At 37.0% G+C, this 18,882-nt stretch overlaps 1 long non-coding RNA gene across 1 annotated transcript; it reads left to right on the top strand.

The window, feature by feature from the left end:
• The first annotated feature begins 373 nt into the window (after positions 1 to 373).
• Positions 374 to 8,701, top strand: LOC129413482 (uncharacterized). Its single transcript, XR_008633952.2, has 4 exons — positions 374 to 588; positions 729 to 837; positions 994 to 1,082; positions 7,237 to 8,701. It is a non-coding gene; the product is annotated as an uncharacterized lncRNA (long non-coding RNA).
• The last annotated feature ends 10,181 nt before the right edge of the window (positions 8,702 to 18,882 follow it).

The following is an 18,882-nucleotide window of genomic DNA, read 5'->3' as shown; positions in this document are numbered from 1 at the left end:
TGCTGCTATTCATTTCAATTTATTTGAACCTAACTTTTTGTACACAAAACATCAGAAGCATGATTTTTGTTTTAATAAATATTATTAGGCATACAAAACAAGAGTGTTACCGAGATTCTGTGATTTCATGGATACATGTTTGCGTGTGCATAGATTAGTATCTTTCTATTTTGTCATACAGTACATTTTCTTCATCATGATACATGGAGACAGGAAACATATTGAAAAACGTATGTAGGATCAGCCAAACAGGGAAAACTGTAACCCCGACTGTGTCACAGAGCATCAAAGGTTTGTGTGTGCGCGCGTGTGTGTGGACCTGCTGTCTGATGACTGAATTATTTATTATTGTGTTGTGCCTCCAGTCTGTTTAGGTGGCAGAAATGAAGGCGTGCATTAAAACAAACACAGGTTCATGTTTGTTCCTGTCTGTTAAAGGTTTGTGTGATGGTGAGGGGGGTTTAACGGACCCAGAGCTGGTCAACACTGAACCACATCAAAGACAGCCAGAGCTCTGTGTTACCCCCCGTCTGGACAGGTTTAATAAACCAGGCCTGAACATCTACACTGTTGCCTGTTATTTTCCAGGTCTAAATTGGCTATTTACATATCCTCTATCCAAATAAACCTTTGTATTCTGTTGCACAAAAAATGTGACAATTTACCCAAAATGACAAATGTGTCTCACTGTCTTTTCATTTTTAAACCTGATGTTCTTTTTTAATCAGAGAAAACACACAAAGTGACCAGGTGTAAAAAGGCACTATGATGTGTTTTTGGAGATGTTTGGCAGAAACTTCAAAATGCTACTGTACACATCCTATGAATGACCCATGGGTGAGTAAAGATGACGTCATGGATGTTATTACTGTATCTTTAAACAATTTTTTTTTACACTGCGAATGCTTCTGTAAATGAAAATGACTTTTAAAAGAATATTTATGGTTATGTCAATCACAAAATGTATCTTCATTAACATGATTGAATATCCAGGGAGGCGACCTACTGATGTTCAGGGTTTAGACATCACCGCACAGCCCGCGATTCTCACGAGATGTTCAGACAGAAGCCCGAGGCCACAGGTGTGTGGGAAGGTCTTGTATTCATGATTGATGTGTTGTGGGTGGGCTGACAGCGGCCCGCCGTATGTCCTGTCATATGGCAGAGGTTTGCTGTTAGACTTCACTGTAAAGATGAGAGCTGTCACTTTGAAATGCTTGAGTATTTCTGTCTGATGTCTTGATAACGCACATGTCAGGTGCTTTGTGGTGTTTTTAGATTCTGAGCGATCTTACCTGTTTATAACTCGGCTATAAACGATGTGTGAATGACCAAGTAAATTGCAGTTTGTTTGGAGTTGGCTTACTTCACATTATTCAGGCATGTAAATATTTGACCAATAATTGAATTTGCATTAGCTGATCATTGTACACTGCAAAAAAAATTATTTTCAAGGAAAAAAAATTATTAGTATTTTTGTCTTGTTTTCAGTAAAAATATAGAAAAATTCTTAAATTAAGATGCTTTTTCTTGATGAGCAAAAAAACCCAAGAAATAATTCTAGTTTTTAAACCGAAAAGAACTAATTTAAGTGATTTTGTGCATTAAACAAGCAAAAAAATCTGACAATGGGGTAAGCAAATTTTTCTTGAATTTTGTGTTTAAGAAAAAATTTTCAAGATTTTTTGCTTACCCATTGGCATATTTTTTTTGTGCTTGTTTTATGCACAAAATCACTTACATTTGATATTTTTAGCCTAAAAACTAGACTTATTTTCTTGGGTCGTTTTGCTCATCAAGAAAAGACATCTTAATTTAGGAATTTTTAGATATTTTTAATGAAAACAATAATTTTTTTCTTAAAAATCATTTTTTTCAAGTGTAAAATTGATTAGGTCTCTGTGAACCGCTTTAAACTTTATTAAAAAACATGGTTGAGTAAAATTGTTGAATAACAATTTTGATTCTTAAAGAAGCGCCTACTATGCCTATTTTACAAGATGCCAAAAATATGCTGTTTTTGTGTTTGTATACCTTTAAATGCAAATGAGCTACAGCTCTTCACTCCCTTACCAATAGACAGTGAGCGCTTTGAGTTTAAAATAAATCTGATTTCTGTAAATACAGTCTAAGACAATAGTATCTCACTTTTGAGATAAAGCAGACACAACCTATTCTCCACGAGCTTTGATCGTTTGTCCAAATACGACCAATAGATGCATTTACTAAATTAGCACCTCTAGCGGCAGCAGATGAAACTTAATATATTAGGGTATAAAATGATATTTTGGGGTATAATTTTGCTATGATGACATGTACTGGGCAGAGCCGGCGCCAGACCATAACTAACCGGGGGGGGCACTCGGCTTCCAATGGAGGGGCACGCAATAGCAACAATAACTTGCAAAAACAAGACATTAAAACAACAAATTCAGCAAGCACACACTCATACAACTAGTACAGACTGTCAGCTCATTTCCCGTATAAAGTGCAAAAGACCACAAACTATGCGCAAAACTATTGAACTTCGACCACGGCGCGCAAGCTGAGCTCCGCTGCGCTCGCGCTTGGCTCGACGCAACAACAAACCGCCCTCACGCGGCGCTAGCCATTGAAATGAATGGGTTTCATAGCGCAGCGCACACCGCGTCCTAGCTTTAAAAGAGCCGCTTTACCATAATCACGTCGTCATGCTATTAACAGTCTATAGCCACACTTCACATTTAAACTTACGTAATTTAAAACAACGCTAACTTACCTTTAAAATAGCTGAAGACGGCGTGTAAGAACATTAAACTTCCTTAAAGTGTCCTGTAGATTTGTAAATTCCACCTCGACCTCTAATCTCTGAGTTTGAGCCAGTCTGTGTTTGCATGAAGATGAAGCAGGCGGTGCTGGTTCGTTCTAAATGTTCTAATATCCATTTTACACGATCCATAAAATGCCGCGAAAAAAACACGTTGCTAGTATCAAGTCACAAATATGCTAAAGACGTAAGACGGGTGAGACGCGGCAATACATCCAATCAGAGAAACTGGTCTATTTTTATTAAAGAAAACATATATCAACTATATTTTCCTCATTTGATTACATTACAAGTCATGAAACATTCAATGTTTAATTTATTTGAATTATTCTTGATATATATTAAAGTAATAAAAAACTTTGTAGGGGGGGCACAACAACCTGGCGCCGGCCCTGGTACTGGGATAAGATTTTTAATTTAAACCGCCAGGATTAACTGTATTTTATTACACATTACACTATTCAGGCATTTAGGGCAAAAACTTACCCATATATTTATTATATAAACACAGCATACAAAACAGTCACAACTTTTTAAAAATGTACTTAAAATATTCCAAGTGTACCGAGGTCAAACGATCAGATATCAGATCGGGTATACAGTGATTCAAAAACTGCCGCCAGAAGAAGCGAAGATACGTCATCTATGATTGTGAAAACGCTTTGGCTCTCGTGTGTTTCGTGACCGATTGCATCATTACGTCGGCTAAGAATGTGAAACGTTATTGGCTCTTTTGACCGACTACGTCGTGCTGGTTTATGTTTGAATGAGATCTGACTGTGTGTTCTTCATATAAAGTAATCGCATGGCTTCAGTTCGCAAGGTTTGCAACGCGAATGGTTTGTAATACTTTTAAACTGTTTTATGCAATAAATACCTGTGACTGTACCTTTACTTGCGTGTTGTGTTTTATATGGTTGAGAAGTGGTTGGGTTTAGGGTAAGAGTGAGGTTGGGGTTAGATGCTCATGTTTATGAAACTGTTTCTACATTTAAAAAATCATAAAATTAATCTAATCTGATGTATAATGCAAAAACCTTAAAACGTAACAACAGGTTGTATAGCTACTGCCGCTAGAGGACACTTATCCCTTAAGACATAATTTTACGTCGAAATAAAGTTCTTGCACAAACGACCTATGAGGTTTTTATTTTTGGAGGACAGTCTCGGCGGACAGGGTAGAACTCGCTGAGGGCGGAAACTATGGTAAAGTCAATCAGTGGGCGGGGTTTTTCATCAGTGTGATGTCACATTGATGAGATAATCAAAACCGCATGTCTACTGCAGCCTGATCTCCCAAAATACGTGAAATAGTCACGCATTATGTTTTGCGTGACATTGTCACGTATTTCCACCATTTTCCGTGCCCCTACCACGACTTACTTTTCCGTGACAGTTTCACGTATTGGTTACTCAACTGTTTATCCTATTTTCTTACAATTGTCGCTTCAGTTTAGGGTTAGAACAACTTTCTGTTACATAAAATGACATCCTTCCCCAAACCCAACTCTATCCCTAATATCAGGCGACAATGGTTTAAAAGCATACGAAAAAATAGTATAAACCAATACTTTAAGTGACATCTTAACGCAAACAGCAAATCTAACCCCAAATTTGTTTAAAAATAGGAAAAACGGTTGAATAACCCCCACGTGAAACCGCCACGGAAAGGAAAGTCGTGGCAGGGGCACGCAAAATGGTGGAAACACGTGACAATGTCACGCAAAACTGAGCAAAATGCTGCGTGACTATTTCACAGAAATTTGTGAGATCAGGTTGGTCTAATGAGACTGTTTTGGTTTAATAGGGATTTTAAAAGAAGGAGTTGGTGGATTTCTTCATTGTAGGGTGTTTATGTTCACACCTAATGTCCAAAAGTGGATTTGGCATATTAGGTGCCCTTTAAGTTATTCCTAATGATTCACTTACTGTAATGTTTTTTAGTACATTTGTCCAGCCTGTAATTAAATATGCTGTCTTGCTGTCAGTGTTGAGTGATTACCGCTGTCTGTCTAGATTCTTGTGCCGGGGTTTGATGACTACCGGCTGGTTATTGACTGTAAGATCTGTCATTGCTTGATGTTTGACCTAACTCACTGGATTGCTTCCAGAGAGGAAGTCCAGCTCGGTGGAAATCCAGGGCTCTGTGCCTTTGAAACTTTACCACTCCGGCTTTCTCTGTTGTGTCTTTGAGTGGCGAATCTCCCCACACCCTTCCCAAAAAACTTAGCCCCTGTCATCAAGTGGCGAATCTCTCTCTCTCTCTCTCTCTCTCTCTCTCTCTCTCTCTCTCTCTCTCTCTCTCTCTCTCTCTCTCTCGCTATATGTGGATCTCCAGAGGCTGCAGCTGGAGATGTTGAGCCCGTGTAGCGGTGCTTTCGACTGGGCTGTGGCTCTGCGGGGGGTTGGGGAGGGGCTCTGGATCCAACTGAAAGAGAAAGAGAGAAAGATCAAGGATTAAAAGAAATCTGCGATCCCCGGACACCTCCCCCTCCAAAGCTGTTTCTTTTTCTCTCTTTCTTGTTTCTCTCGGCCGTTGTGATGTGCTTTCATTCACTTTAATCTGGCGCTCACTGTTAAATTCAGTGTTAGATACACTCAAACCAGAGTACAACTAACGTAACTCAATGACATTTTAACCTGTGAAACATATATATATGAAGTGGTTTAAATAAGTAAGGATTACAAGGTAATTTTGATGAAAGTTTATGAAAGGATTTGTGATCATTTGCTTAAAATAAGCACAAGTTGTTGCTATAAGGTTTTCATGTTTTTTTAAGCCTGCGTTGGGTCAAAAACGGATGAATCCAACCCGTTGGGTTGTAATTTAACCTATGCTGGGTTGTTTTAACCCATTGGTGGGTCAAATATAAACGTGTTCTGGGTTAATTTAACCCAACGGCTGGGTGCATCTCCTTTTGACCCAATGCTAAGTTGAAATAACACAAAGTGCACTTAATAGTCAAAGTTAAAGATGCTGTTTTGTCAGGTTAAAAGTAAACAAAAATCAGTTATTGAGCAAGTATTTAACAGTCAATGTTCATAAATCAAACGCAAGCTTATAATAGTGATTTGTTAGTTGGAAGGTGTGGAAAATGTTGCTTGTTTTGATACACGCTGTAAAGTATATATTTTATGTTACTTTAACTGAAAATATTAAGTTGAACAATTGCAACTTGTTTTTATTAGTTATGTCAACTTATCACAGGTAAAAACTTAAAAAAGTAGGTTGAATTGACTTGCAAAAGTTGTTTTAAGTTCATGCTGCATTGTTTTTACAGCGTACGTAAAGTAATTGCAATTTCATGTTTTAAACAAAGATGGTAATAGAGAGGCAAAGGTTAAAGGTTGGCGCTTTAAAAATACCCATATGGGCAAATCAATGGAATTTTTCATCTGTGTGATTTATGAGGTTTGCACAAATCACAGTATAAGCAAATAAAACACTAAACAACTTCGCATTAAGAAGAGACAAGTTCAAAAACAAGATTCAATATCACATTCACACTGTAAAAAGTTGGATTGACTTTAAGTTTTTTCAACTTAAAATTTTCACCTAAAGTGAAACTTAAGGGAAATTTTAAGTTGAATAAACTTACATTTTTTGGGTGTTACCAATTGAAGACAACTTTTCACTTTTTACAGTGTGATTGTGTTCCCAAAACGTTCCAGAATCTCCACAGCCGGACCATTTGGCATTGGAATTTGTCAGCGATCTGACACTGTTATCTGTCCTTACGCTATTTACCTAATGCGTCTTCCTGTAATTGGATTACATGATCCCGGTTGTCGGCCCAGGTGTGTTATGCATCCATTAAATGACTGACGTTTTTATGTAGCTAAGCTGAAAGCCGAGAGCTTTTTTCCACTCTGAGTGAAATCAGGTGCTCAGCGCAGTGTGAGAGGCCGTAAATGTGCACACAGTAATAACCTCCTCGCGCCTCCTTTTTCACCTCCTATTCTGCCTTCGCTCTCTCCGTCCTTTGTCGTGCCTGGCTTTTTTCTTTCTGTTCCATTTGCGAGGTGTGATATTGCTTTAATTCAGCAAAAACACGTGGAGAGACCTGCCGTGTCTCGGGGGGTTGGAGAAGAAACCAAACTTCTCTCCATCCGCTCCGTCGTACTCGGGCAGCTTGTGTTGTAGAGCTGTAGGGTCTGCTGGGAATGAATGTAGTTAGTGCGACCTTTGACCCCGAGAGCTGTTGACATGGAAGGCGGCCAAGAAGGGCTCTTACTGGACTCTTTTGTTAATCTCATTCATGGCCTGCCTTTGCAAAAAAACTAAGGAGGGTTGTGTGAGTGCGAGGTGGGGTGGTAGGGGGTTGGCAGCTCAACTTAGTGGAATGTGGCCTCTCTCTCTCTCTCTCTCTCTCTCTCTCTTTCTCTCTCTCTCTCTCTCTCTCTCTCTCTCTCTCTCTCACTCTTCCCAGGCTTATTTGGAGGAAACAGTGGGCCCTCAACCAGTGCAACTGCTTTAGCCCGGCACTGCCCTTTCAGCTCAATCGACAATGACAGATTCCTGGCCTCAGATTGCCAGCTGGCACACAAGGAGAGAGAGAGAGGCTGCTGCTACATAACGTAAAGATTGCTCTTCATATCCAATATATACAGCTGGGGAAATGTATTTATTATGACTCAACTTGTATACTTAAATGTTCTGATTTCTTTCTTTGTATGAACTCAATATTTGGCTTGATGGCTACATCATATCCTATATAAAGAATGAAAATATAACCTTGATAACTTTAATATTGACTGAATTAATGTGAAATTAAACTTTGATGCCCCAGATTTTATCATTAGATTATGAGACTTTAGTCTGGATTTCACAGACAGGGTCACATTTGTTTTCTCCTGTCCAGATGAAGCACGGTAAGAGTGAGTAAATATAATTTGTTTCTTACAATGAACAATCCATTTAAAACCAATAAGGCATTCAAATAAATGTTAATTTCATAATTTGATTCTCGTGTGTCATTAAGGTGATTCTCGTGTGTCTTAATAAGAACCTTTAGGGTCAATCACGCACAGCTAACGCAAATAGCAAATGCAAACAAACCATCAAGTGAATTGCACGCTCCATTTGCCCTCGTCGTCCCTTTATTCTGCACCTATAGAGTAAATCCTGCTCTCACTGAGAGACACACCACAGTCTCACTGCTCCAGCTGAGTGAATTTACATGGACTCAGGCTGCAGATTATATAGTACGTTATCCACTGAAAGGGATGTGCACCGTCTAGGAAAAAATCAATCAAGATTAGTTTAGCCACCTCTCAATGGAGCACTGTGAAGCTCCTCAGGGGGTTAACTACCAATCCCAGAGATGGTCAGGGATACGATATGAGATACGGCACATTGTAATGTTATGCACTCTCTCGATTCTCTTTCTGAATATACACACGATTTTCGTCTATTACATAGGGGCCACAAGATATATTGAAATTATCGAAATATCGTAATGGTTTGCAATAAACAAATGAATCTAATACTTTAAAAAGTTATATATAGTCAAAGTTTTGGGTTGAAGCATATATGCTATGTTGTTATTAAGGCTGTGTCGATTAATTGTGCAAATGGGCGTTTTCTCAATGAATGAACTTTAATGAATTACAGTGAAAAGCCAAAAGCCAGAGGGCGCTCTCATGCAGAAACTCCATTTGTGCCGCAGAAGAAGTACCATTACAAACGCTATTCCAAGAAATGTCTATAAGCATATTTGAAGAGTTTGGTTCCAAAACACAATAAATCCATTTTGACTAATGTGGGTAAAAATGTGTTTTCTATACCAAGAAAGTGACAAAATAAAAACCACTATTTTCTGTTACAAACTTTTACATAGCATCTTATGTTTATAATAACATAAAAAATTCTAATCCATAATTTGATTTATTATAAAAAAAAAAATTTCCACAAGATGCAATAAATCCATGACAAGTTTTTTTTATTGAATCAATATATAAATGTGCATTCATCTTTGCCTTATTATATTCATTTAGTTGACTAGTGGTATACAAGGATTAAAAAAATAAACATTGATAGCTTTAATCAAAACACTTACTTTGTCATATTAAGAACACTGTCATTGCTGCTGTCATCATTGGGACGTTGTTGCTGAACTTTTTGACAGCAATCAGCTGTAAAATGTTTTGGTTCTCATCGATTTTTGTTGACTTCGAGTAAAATAATGTAAAGTTTTTCATAAGATCCCCTGGGGTCAATGTGTTAGCATAACAGAATCTTGATGCATTTTTCCTTCGCCCGAGTGCCTCCCACGTAAATTATTAGATTTTGATGGCTTACGTTTCTTCCCCGCCACAGAAAACCACCACAGGTTTATCAATGCAATCAAAAGTATTATTTTGTTTTTGTTTGTCAAAGGTTTGACAAACCTGACGTTTGTCGAGGTTTGGAAAAAAAAGGTGAAGATGACAGAATAACACGGCGGATTTCGGATTTTGCGTAAAATGAAGAATTGACTTTTTTAATACTGACCAGATACAATACTGATTTTGGCGGTAACTAATTTTTTTTTAAAATGGTGTTTATCGCGTTTTTGAACCAAACTTTTAATTTATAACGCTGTTCTTCAAATTGTTTCAGGTATTTCAATGATAATAAAGATAATAAAGAATGTTTTGAATGATTTTGTTGGCTTTTTTAAATGCACGTTATAAACGACTCAGACTCATAATGATTTTAGATTGATAAGGACTAACTACTGATCAAAATGCCGTAGTACATGCAGAAGTTGTGCATGAAACACAGAATCTTAAGCCCGGAATACACTGCACGATTTTTGTCCTCTTATAAGATCATTACCTTATCACAATGTGTGCGACATGTATCGTTTAAACTCAGGTACGAGAGGCATGTAGACTGTACGATGATGACACGGAAGCTTCGGCGGCAGCAACACACGTTGCGCAACGTCACCAGCATGCGCTCGTGGTAAACAAATACCGGCCCGCAGGTCGTAGCAGCAAACACACTGTGCGGTGATCATGACGAATTTCTGACACTGTCAGAAAACTATCGTAGGCTATCTTTGGACGCAAGACCGGGAAAACGCCCGTCTTTGAACCTCTCTCATTGTACGACATAGAACCACCGATGAAGAGCCATGATCACAGAAATCGCGACGATAGTTTCATGATGGCAATCTTTCGTCTGAGACAGCCAATAATCGTGCAGTGTATCCCGTGCTTAAGACAGATATTTTTAATAGGAAAGGCGATTAATCGTCACAGTTATATAATTTTCATTTTTAAATATATATTTATTATTTAAACTGATTTTGCACACACTTACAACGTTATTGTGTTGCATATCGTATATCATATCATTTAGCAAGTTATCGCATTTTTTTTCAACATCACGCAGCTCTACAATATATGCTTATTATCAAATTAATGTCTACATTTGCCATACATAAATTTTTATTTTTCAGCATTGTGATAGATTTGACTGCACTGTAAAAAATTATTTCCTGCATTAAATTTTTTTGATTAATTAACTTGATTTACAAGACATTTTAACTTACTTTTATTTATCTTAACTAGAGATGATTGATTTAAAGGAATAGTCTACCCTTTTGCCATATTAAACTATGTTATTACCTCAACCTAGACAAATTAATACATACCTATCTTTTTTCAATGCGTGCACTGTACAGCCCGTTGTGAATGTGTTAGCATTTAGCCTAGCCCTATTCATTCCTATGGTACCAAAAAAAGTTTTATTTTGTGGCACCATACTTACTAGTATAACTCCTTATGTAACATTCTTTAAATAGGGAAAACACGGAAGTGTTTGGTGGCTTCCCTGTTTGGTACCATAGGAATGAATGGGTCTAGGCTAAATGCTAACTCATTCACGACGCGCTGTACAGTGCACGCATTGAAAAAGGATAGATATGTATTAATTTGTCTTGAGATAATAACATAGTTTAATTATTCCTTTTAACTATAAAATATAGTGGAAATAAGTCAACTTCATTTTATAAGTTGTAGCAACTCATCTCTTGTCAAGACAAATAATAGTAAGTTGAAATGACTTGTAAATCTGAGTTGATTTGTTTTGTATTGTATGCAGGACGTAAGTTTCTTGCAATTTCTTGCCAGAAACGTAGACATCTAAATCATCAATGATTGGTGATGATTTTCTCTTTAGGGACCAGCGTTCACAGACAGGTCTGAATCTTTCAGCCTCCTCATTTTTTCAATAACAGACACTACTACAAAGAGAATGTGTAACGGAGGAAAAAAGCAGAATACAAACTATACCTGCAATTCAAAGGAATGAATGAATACACATTGGAGAGCGAACGCCTCCTCCCTCCCCTTCCCTCAGCCTGGTGAGCCGAGTCTGTTGCATGCTGGGATAGGGGAAGTGCCTGCCGTGGCTCCACAATGGCGGGCGGGTGAATATTGGGCCCTCCTCTTGTGTTGGGCTTGGTGGGGAGGTCTTCACAGTCTGCTCAGCACAGTTGGGTCTCTGCATCTCTCTCTTCTAACTTCACAACCACTGTACGAGGTTTATCTGTCATGGCCTCTTGTGCCACGATGCCTTTCCCAGATGAAATACGCACTGCAGAATGGTGTTATATCATCTTTTGATTCTTTTGCATGGCAGATTTATTTAAACTCTTACGTCAGTGCTGGTATAATTTTCTAGTTAGTTTTTTATTATTATTATTTGTTCTCTGTGCTATGGACATCATATAGAGATGTGGTGGGCTTTTCGAGTTGGCCAGTAAGCAATCATCTAGCAAGCACCTCTCCACACCACAACAACACATAAGTCATACGATCCAATAGTTCTGCTCGATGCCACTAGTAGAAATTACACAATTTAGTTTGAAACATTTATGTGTTTGTGTACACTGCAAAAAATTATTTTCAAAATTCTTAGTATTTGTGTCTTGTTTTCAGTAAAAATATCTAAAAATTAAATTGGGATGCTTTTTCTTGACGAGCAAAATGACCCATAAAAATAAGTCTAGTTTTTAGACCAAAAATATCAAATTTAAGTGTTTTGGTGCATAAAACAAGCAAAAAAATCTGCCATTGGGGTAAATAAAAAAATCTTGAAAATTTTTCTTAAATTCAATAAAAATTTGCTTACCCCATTGGCAGATTTTTTTGCTTGTTTAATGCACAAAATCACTTACATCTGATATTTTTGGTCGAAAAACTAGACTTGTTTTCTTGGGTCGTTTTGTTCATAAATAAAAAGCAATTTTTTAATATTTTTAATGAAAACAACACAAAAATACTTAGAACATTTTTTCTTGAAAATCAATTTTTGCAGTGTACACTGCAAAAAATGATTTTCAAGGAAAAAAAATCTTAGTATTTTTGTCTTGTTTTCAGTAACTTCTCCTCCTTAATTTTTTTGTAAGTTATCGGAAAGAATCGTTAAAGCTAATCTTTCTTTTATAAATCTGATTAAACTAAATACTTTTCGTAGATATAATGAAAATAAGTCTAGTTTTTAGACCAAAAATATCACATTTAAGTGATTTTGTGCATAAAACAAGCAAAAAAATCTGACAGTGAGGTAAGCAAAAAAATCTTGAATTTTTTTCTTAAACACTAAATTCAAGAAAAATTTGCTTACCCCATTGGCAGATTTTCTTTTTTTTTTGCTCGTTTTGTGCACAAAATCACTGAAATTTGGTGTTTTTGGTCTAAAAACTAGACTTATTTTCTTGGGTAGTTTTGCTAATCAAGAAAATCATCTTAAATTGGGAATTTTTGGATATTTTGACTGAAAAAAAGACAAAAATACTAAGAATTTTTTTTCTTGAAAATAAATTTTTTGCAGTGTATAGATGCTTATTTGGACTTCACAAACATTTTTCTGAATGATCTGCACACAGACTTCCTGTAGACTGCAGCCGGCGGCTGTCGGTGTTTCTCCATCGCCGGCCTGCTTCTGGTTAGCGCAGCTTTTCTCAAACAGATGGAAGACATTAAAGAGAAAGACAACAGGTAAATCACAGACACAATCTAAAACAGTCCAGAGAAACTGACTTACGACATAACACAAGTCACAGTCCAGATATCAGCAGTTCTCATATTATAGAGCCTCTGTCAGTGCAGCTGACATACAACATGTTAAAAGTACTGTAAATTAAATTACGACAAGCACTACACAAATAAAATGGACTTGAGGTCTCTTTAAAGACTTGAAACGGCTTTCTCTCTGAATTTACCACAGGCAAAGTTATTTTCAGTTTTATAATGGGATTGCATAGTGCCCCATTATTTGATGTCTTCTGAAGTAAAGCGATGGGTTTTTGTAATGTGCTTTTTCGAGCTTAAAATGGGGCACTATTTAATGCTACTGTAAAGCTGAAAAGGGCCAGGGTATTATTTAATACAACATTGAATGTATTTGGTTGAAATTAGAAAGTCATATACACCTAGGATGGCTTCAGGGTGAGGAAAACATATGCTGAATAATTTCTTTAAGTTAAAATGATTAAACTGTTTTGTATCACTAACTCAAGTCATACATGCTAACATCTCGCTCCCAGACTGATATATTAACTTTTGTGATTATAGAGATGTCATCAGTATTTTGATTCATTGTGTTGTTCAATTTTGCGTAATTGTCGTTGCAGTCAAACACCTGCTGGGCTCTCGAATAATAAGATGACCTTTGATCTTTAGGGAGCAACAATAGCTACATGTGTGCTCCCCACCCATCAGCTGTTTGCAGGACCTTTGACCTTTACATCAGTAGTGTTGTTGTTGTTGTGGTATTCACAATGATTACAATGATATTGTAATGGCTAGTGGTAACTGATGTATTGGACAAACAGGGCTGATACACAAACATGGACACAAAATTCATTCTGATCAGATCAATATGGGACTTTTAGTGGGTGATCCTTAACAATTTCATTAAATGTTTGTTTAGCCTACATCCTTGGCACTATGAAATCTGACATAAGGCTTTCAGACAGATCTTGAAAAGGTTTTGTGTGCTGTTTAATTAGGAAAGCAATTTTTGTGCTTCCTCTTCAATATATAGTTTGTAGTTAACTTGCAAAAAACATAGTTTAGTGATCTCCAACATGGTGCCCGCACAGAGTCTGTGAGTTGCCCGCCAATGCACCTTATATCAGTAGCCTCGGTTTTAATATTTATTTATTACTTTTTTATATTAGCTTGGCTTCTTTTATGTATGTTAACATTTGAAACAATTTTAAAAAATATCAACAAGTACAATAAAATAAAAATCAACAAGAAAAAAGTTTTGAGTAAAAAAGTATACCCTCCAGTGGTAGACCTTGCTCACAAAAAGGTTGTGACCCCTGGTCTAGTGGATTAAATTAAGACACAGAATAGTCATAATGTTTTAAGTAAGATAAATCTGGAACATTATCCTGTACATTTTCCCACTTATTACATGGCTATTACATCATAATATTGATTTTAAATATGTATTAGATAATTTTTAACAAATGCAGACCTTTTGCAAGGAAAACCTGTTTTATTAGTTTTAAGATAAAACAAGACATTCAAATGTCACAAACACACTATTTGGTGTAAATATATAATGTCATATATGTTATTTACAGACATATTTATATTTAATTTCTTTGTAATATTAAACTCTACCTGTCAAAATTATTTGCAGCATCCGGTGTACCGTGTGTTATTACACTGTAATGTGCTGTAATTATGCCGCTGGTTGCCAGTAACTTACTGTAGAAGATAAAGACTTCATGTTCATTTAACATTGAACAAACTGTTGCCAGTAAAAAACAAATGTAAAATCTACAGTAAGTTACTGGCAACCAGTTTCCAGTAATACTGTAATCCTTTAAGCCAATGTCAGCTGACTCCCTAGAGGTTGGAAAAACTACACTGTAAAAAAATTCTGTAGAAATAACTACATTTTCTTTAAAAAAAAAAAAGATAATTTACTCACCACCATGTCATCCAAAATGTTGATGTCTTTCCTTCAGTCGAGAAGATCTATATCTCTCGAGGAAAACATTCCAGGATTTTTCTAATTTTAATGGACTTTAATGGACCCCAACACACAACAGTTTTAATGCAGTTTCAAATTGCAGTTTCAAAGGATTCTAAACGATCTCAAACGAGGCATAAGGGTCTTATCTGGCATTTTAGAAAAATAAAAAATATGCACTTTTAAACCACAACTTCTCATCTTCCTGCGGTCATGTGACGCCCCAGCGCGACCTCACGCAATATGTCATCACGTCAAGAGGTCACGGATGACGTATGCGAAACTACGCCCCAGCGTTTAAGTGTGGAGAAAGAGGACCGGAATGACGTTATTGTATGTGGATTGATACTTATTAATGTCTTTGTGTCTGTTTATTGTTCAAATGGTCCGCAAAGGTGCGTTTCATATATGTAACACGTGACCTTTATACGTCATTACGCAATTACGTGAGGTTGCGCTGGCGCGTCACACGGCCGGAGGAAGATGAGAAGTTGAGGTTTAAAAGTGCATATTTTCTATTATTCTTAGCAAAAATGTAAATCGTTTCGCTAGATAAGACCCCCATGCCTCGTTTGAGATCGTTTAGTCCTTTGAAACTGCATTAAAACTGTTAAGTGTTGGGGTCCATTAAAGTCCATTAAAATGAGAAAAATCCTGGAATGTTTTCCTCAAAAAACATAATTTCGACTAAACAAAGAAAGACATCAACATTTTGGATGACAGTGAGTAAATTATCTGGATTTTTTTAAGAAAATGGACTAATCCTTTAACTTAGCACCCTCTTCTATACGTTACATTATTATTACGCTCACAAGTACGATTTCATCTTAGCCGCTGTACTCTGCTGCTTACTGTATGTGTTTATTCATAGAATTGAATTGAATTAATAGTTTTGAGCAGTTGTTATCTGGGAATAACAAGCCTGCAAATGTCACAACTGGCCAATCAGAATTAAGCATTCCAACGAGCCGTGTAATAATGAAATATATTGATGATAAAATGTTACTATACATCACATTTACTGTAAATCCTCATGACCATCAGCTAGGAGATTTCTATTCAGTGTCTAGATCTAGTGTAGATCAATCGTGGTTGTCGTGGGTTGAGATGTTTATTCTCCTGTCATGTGTGATGTGTCGTCTTGTGAGTGAAGACAAGACTTTATGAAGTGTCCCTACTGGGGCGAAAGCACAGAACACCACAGGCCCTTCACACTAAATAAACTTATATGTTTACACAAGACGGCGCGCCACAGAGGAGCCAGTGGGGCATGTTACCGTCCTCTGTAACTGGTCCCCGGGGGTTCATGGGCCATGTGGATGTAAAGGTGTCATGCTCTATAGACACAGAGTCACAGAGAAAGAGCGCTTGTAAGAAGATCCCGGTTGTAACTTTCTAAAACATCGCCCGAATCAAACGCTAGCAGGATGCTCTCCTCTCTTCTTTCCTCTTTACAACCTCCTGCGATGGCCTCCTGCCGAAAATCACAGCTAAACCTTTGAACTCGGGAACGTTGCGTCCAAACTCTTAAGAGTTCGCCGACGAGAGCCCCCGTCATCCAGTGCTTCCCCTGCTTTACTTAACCCCTGACCCCTCCGAACCGTACGAGGCCTGCGGTTCTGAAGCGAGCCACGAGCAACAGGAAGTGTAGGGTTACAAATTAAATATGCGCATGTCATAAGTCATAAATCCACAGCGTGCCGCTACTGAAACGGCATGTGGCACGCAGCGTCGACTACTAAAGTTTTAAAGCGTTCACTTCTATTACTGTCTCTCGCGGGCAAGTGAAAAGGAAAGATGAACGTGAAGCATGTGTCGACAGGAAGAAGGTATGAGAAGGGGTGTAGGGAAAAGACAGCCAGTTGTGAATCTTTGTAATATAACTATTAGTCTCTTTCAAACGGGATGCAGAAAGCACCAGGAGGTTTTATGACAAATGATATTTCCTTTGAATTCTTCCCACGCTTGTTATTAAACTGCGGTAAGTTATTGTTTCGCTGACAGATATCTACAAGTCTTTCCTGAGATCTATTTTGAAGTATAATTACCAGATGTTTCTATCTTGATGAAGACCCTTCATCAGTGTTTTTCCAAATTGACATTTTAATATTCTCCATTTCCTAGTTTTCCAGAGGAGAGGATGATAAAGCGGAGGTTACGGTGAAGCTCAGCTGATACAGGGAGAGGAACATTCATCTGTCATTTCAGACAGAGCATAAATAAAGACCTAAGATGGATGGGTCACCTCATGTACTCGCCGCGTGTTATCCGATAATGCAAATCATTCACCATCTCGGCATTCAGCAAACCAATTCAGTTTTGTCCGAATCTCTTATGAGTCTAAATGAAATGATGTCTTTGGTGCCTGTCGTCACTGTTGTTTAAAGGTGTGGATTCTGGAAAATCCATTAACGCATCATGTTTTGCTGTTTTGTCTGTATGTGTTAAGAATAGGAAATTTCTCCTACGGTTAGTTGGTTGTGCTCTTGTGGTATGCAGATTTTCTGGATAATTTTTTTTTAAATTTATTTACAGGAACCGCACATCATGTGATAAAGAGGGACAATCAGCTCAGAGGTCAGAGGTAAAACAGGCATCACCAATTGACTGTAAGAGATGGAGTGGAGTTTGTTCAGGTGAGCCATGATGTGCATTGTGTAAAGAAGAAATTAAAGGGATAGTTCACCCAAAAATAAAAATTCATTTACTCATTTACTCACCCACTAGTTAATCCAAACCTGTATATTTTCATTGTTTATTTTTAATCAAGCAAGAACAGGAGCACCAATGACTCCTATAATATAGGAAACAAAAATACTATAGAAGTCATTGATGCTCAAAAACGCTTTGGTTACAAACATTGCTCAAAATATTTTTCAAAGACATACAGGTTATTGCAATTTATTGAGGGTGATTAAATGATGAGGTGAAATGTCTCTTTAATTGTAACCACAAGGATATGAATGAAGAAGAGTCTTTGACCAAACATTAGGCTGTATTTACACTACACAATTTAAGAGTCTCAAAAAAAAAAATCAGATTCAAGCAGATATGATATGTAAGCACAGATATTAAAAGGCATGGATTTTGATATTCTCAGATTGTTTTCAGGTCTGTTTTTAGGGCTGTCAAAAGATTAATTGCATACAAAATAAAAGTTTGTGTTTGCATAATATATTTGTGTGTGTATTGTATGTAATTATTGTTAAGGATCCGCCAATACCACTTTTTAAAGGTCGAAGACGCGTACCGATATTTTTTCCCTGGTACTCGCCGATACCGATGCCTGTTGTACTGTTTTTTTTATGTGGCAATTTTCTAAGAACAACACAATGAGACTAATGAACATATCAGCATATTTATATTTAACAACTTCAATTCATATTATGAAAAAACTAATCATTCTTATGTACTTATCATCACAAATTTTTAAAGCCCAAATTTCACAAGGTCTAATAACCTCCAAAGGGCAAAACCAAGGACAAAATGAATATAATTTTTACCTGCCAGTCACAAAGTGCTAAAGAAATCACAGACAACAAGACAATCAAATTTGTCATAAAATGTTATAAAGTACGTCACGTGAGATATCTGTCTTTGGTATCTGGGTATTTTTACGAGTACGAGTATATATAATGTTACTTAAATACATGCATGCGCGTGTGTGTGTATTTATATATACAAAATAATTATAATACAGTGCACACACATGTATTATGCAAAAACAAATTTTTATTTTGTATACGATTAATCACGACTTATCTTTTGACAGCCCTAGTGGAAATAAATCGTATATGAATCGAATATGTGTATTTGAATCTGCCATGTGAATGGACATATCAGAAATTCCCGTCAATGCATTTCGTATGTCATTGACAATATGATGTTGGTGTAATTTTACTTCCTTTGCAGCTTAAGCTGTTCCAGGTCATTAAAACCACATTTACACAACACTTTGGTCACAAATCTGTCCCGTAAATGTTTTAGGAATGCTCCCGGAAAGAGGACCTAGTAATATTTTCGTAACATACACGGAAAGAATTCTGTGTGAACAAGACGAGCATATCGTTGCAACCAGAACTTATATGGT

The sequence above is a fragment of the Misgurnus anguillicaudatus genome, chromosome 5 (assembly GCF_027580225.2).
Source record: "Misgurnus anguillicaudatus chromosome 5, ASM2758022v2, whole genome shotgun sequence".
In the NCBI taxonomy this organism is placed as follows: domain Eukaryota; kingdom Metazoa; phylum Chordata; class Actinopteri; order Cypriniformes; family Cobitidae; genus Misgurnus; species Misgurnus anguillicaudatus.
The sequence above is the reverse complement of the archived record's forward strand: the minus strand, read 5'-3'. Positions and strand labels throughout refer to the sequence as shown.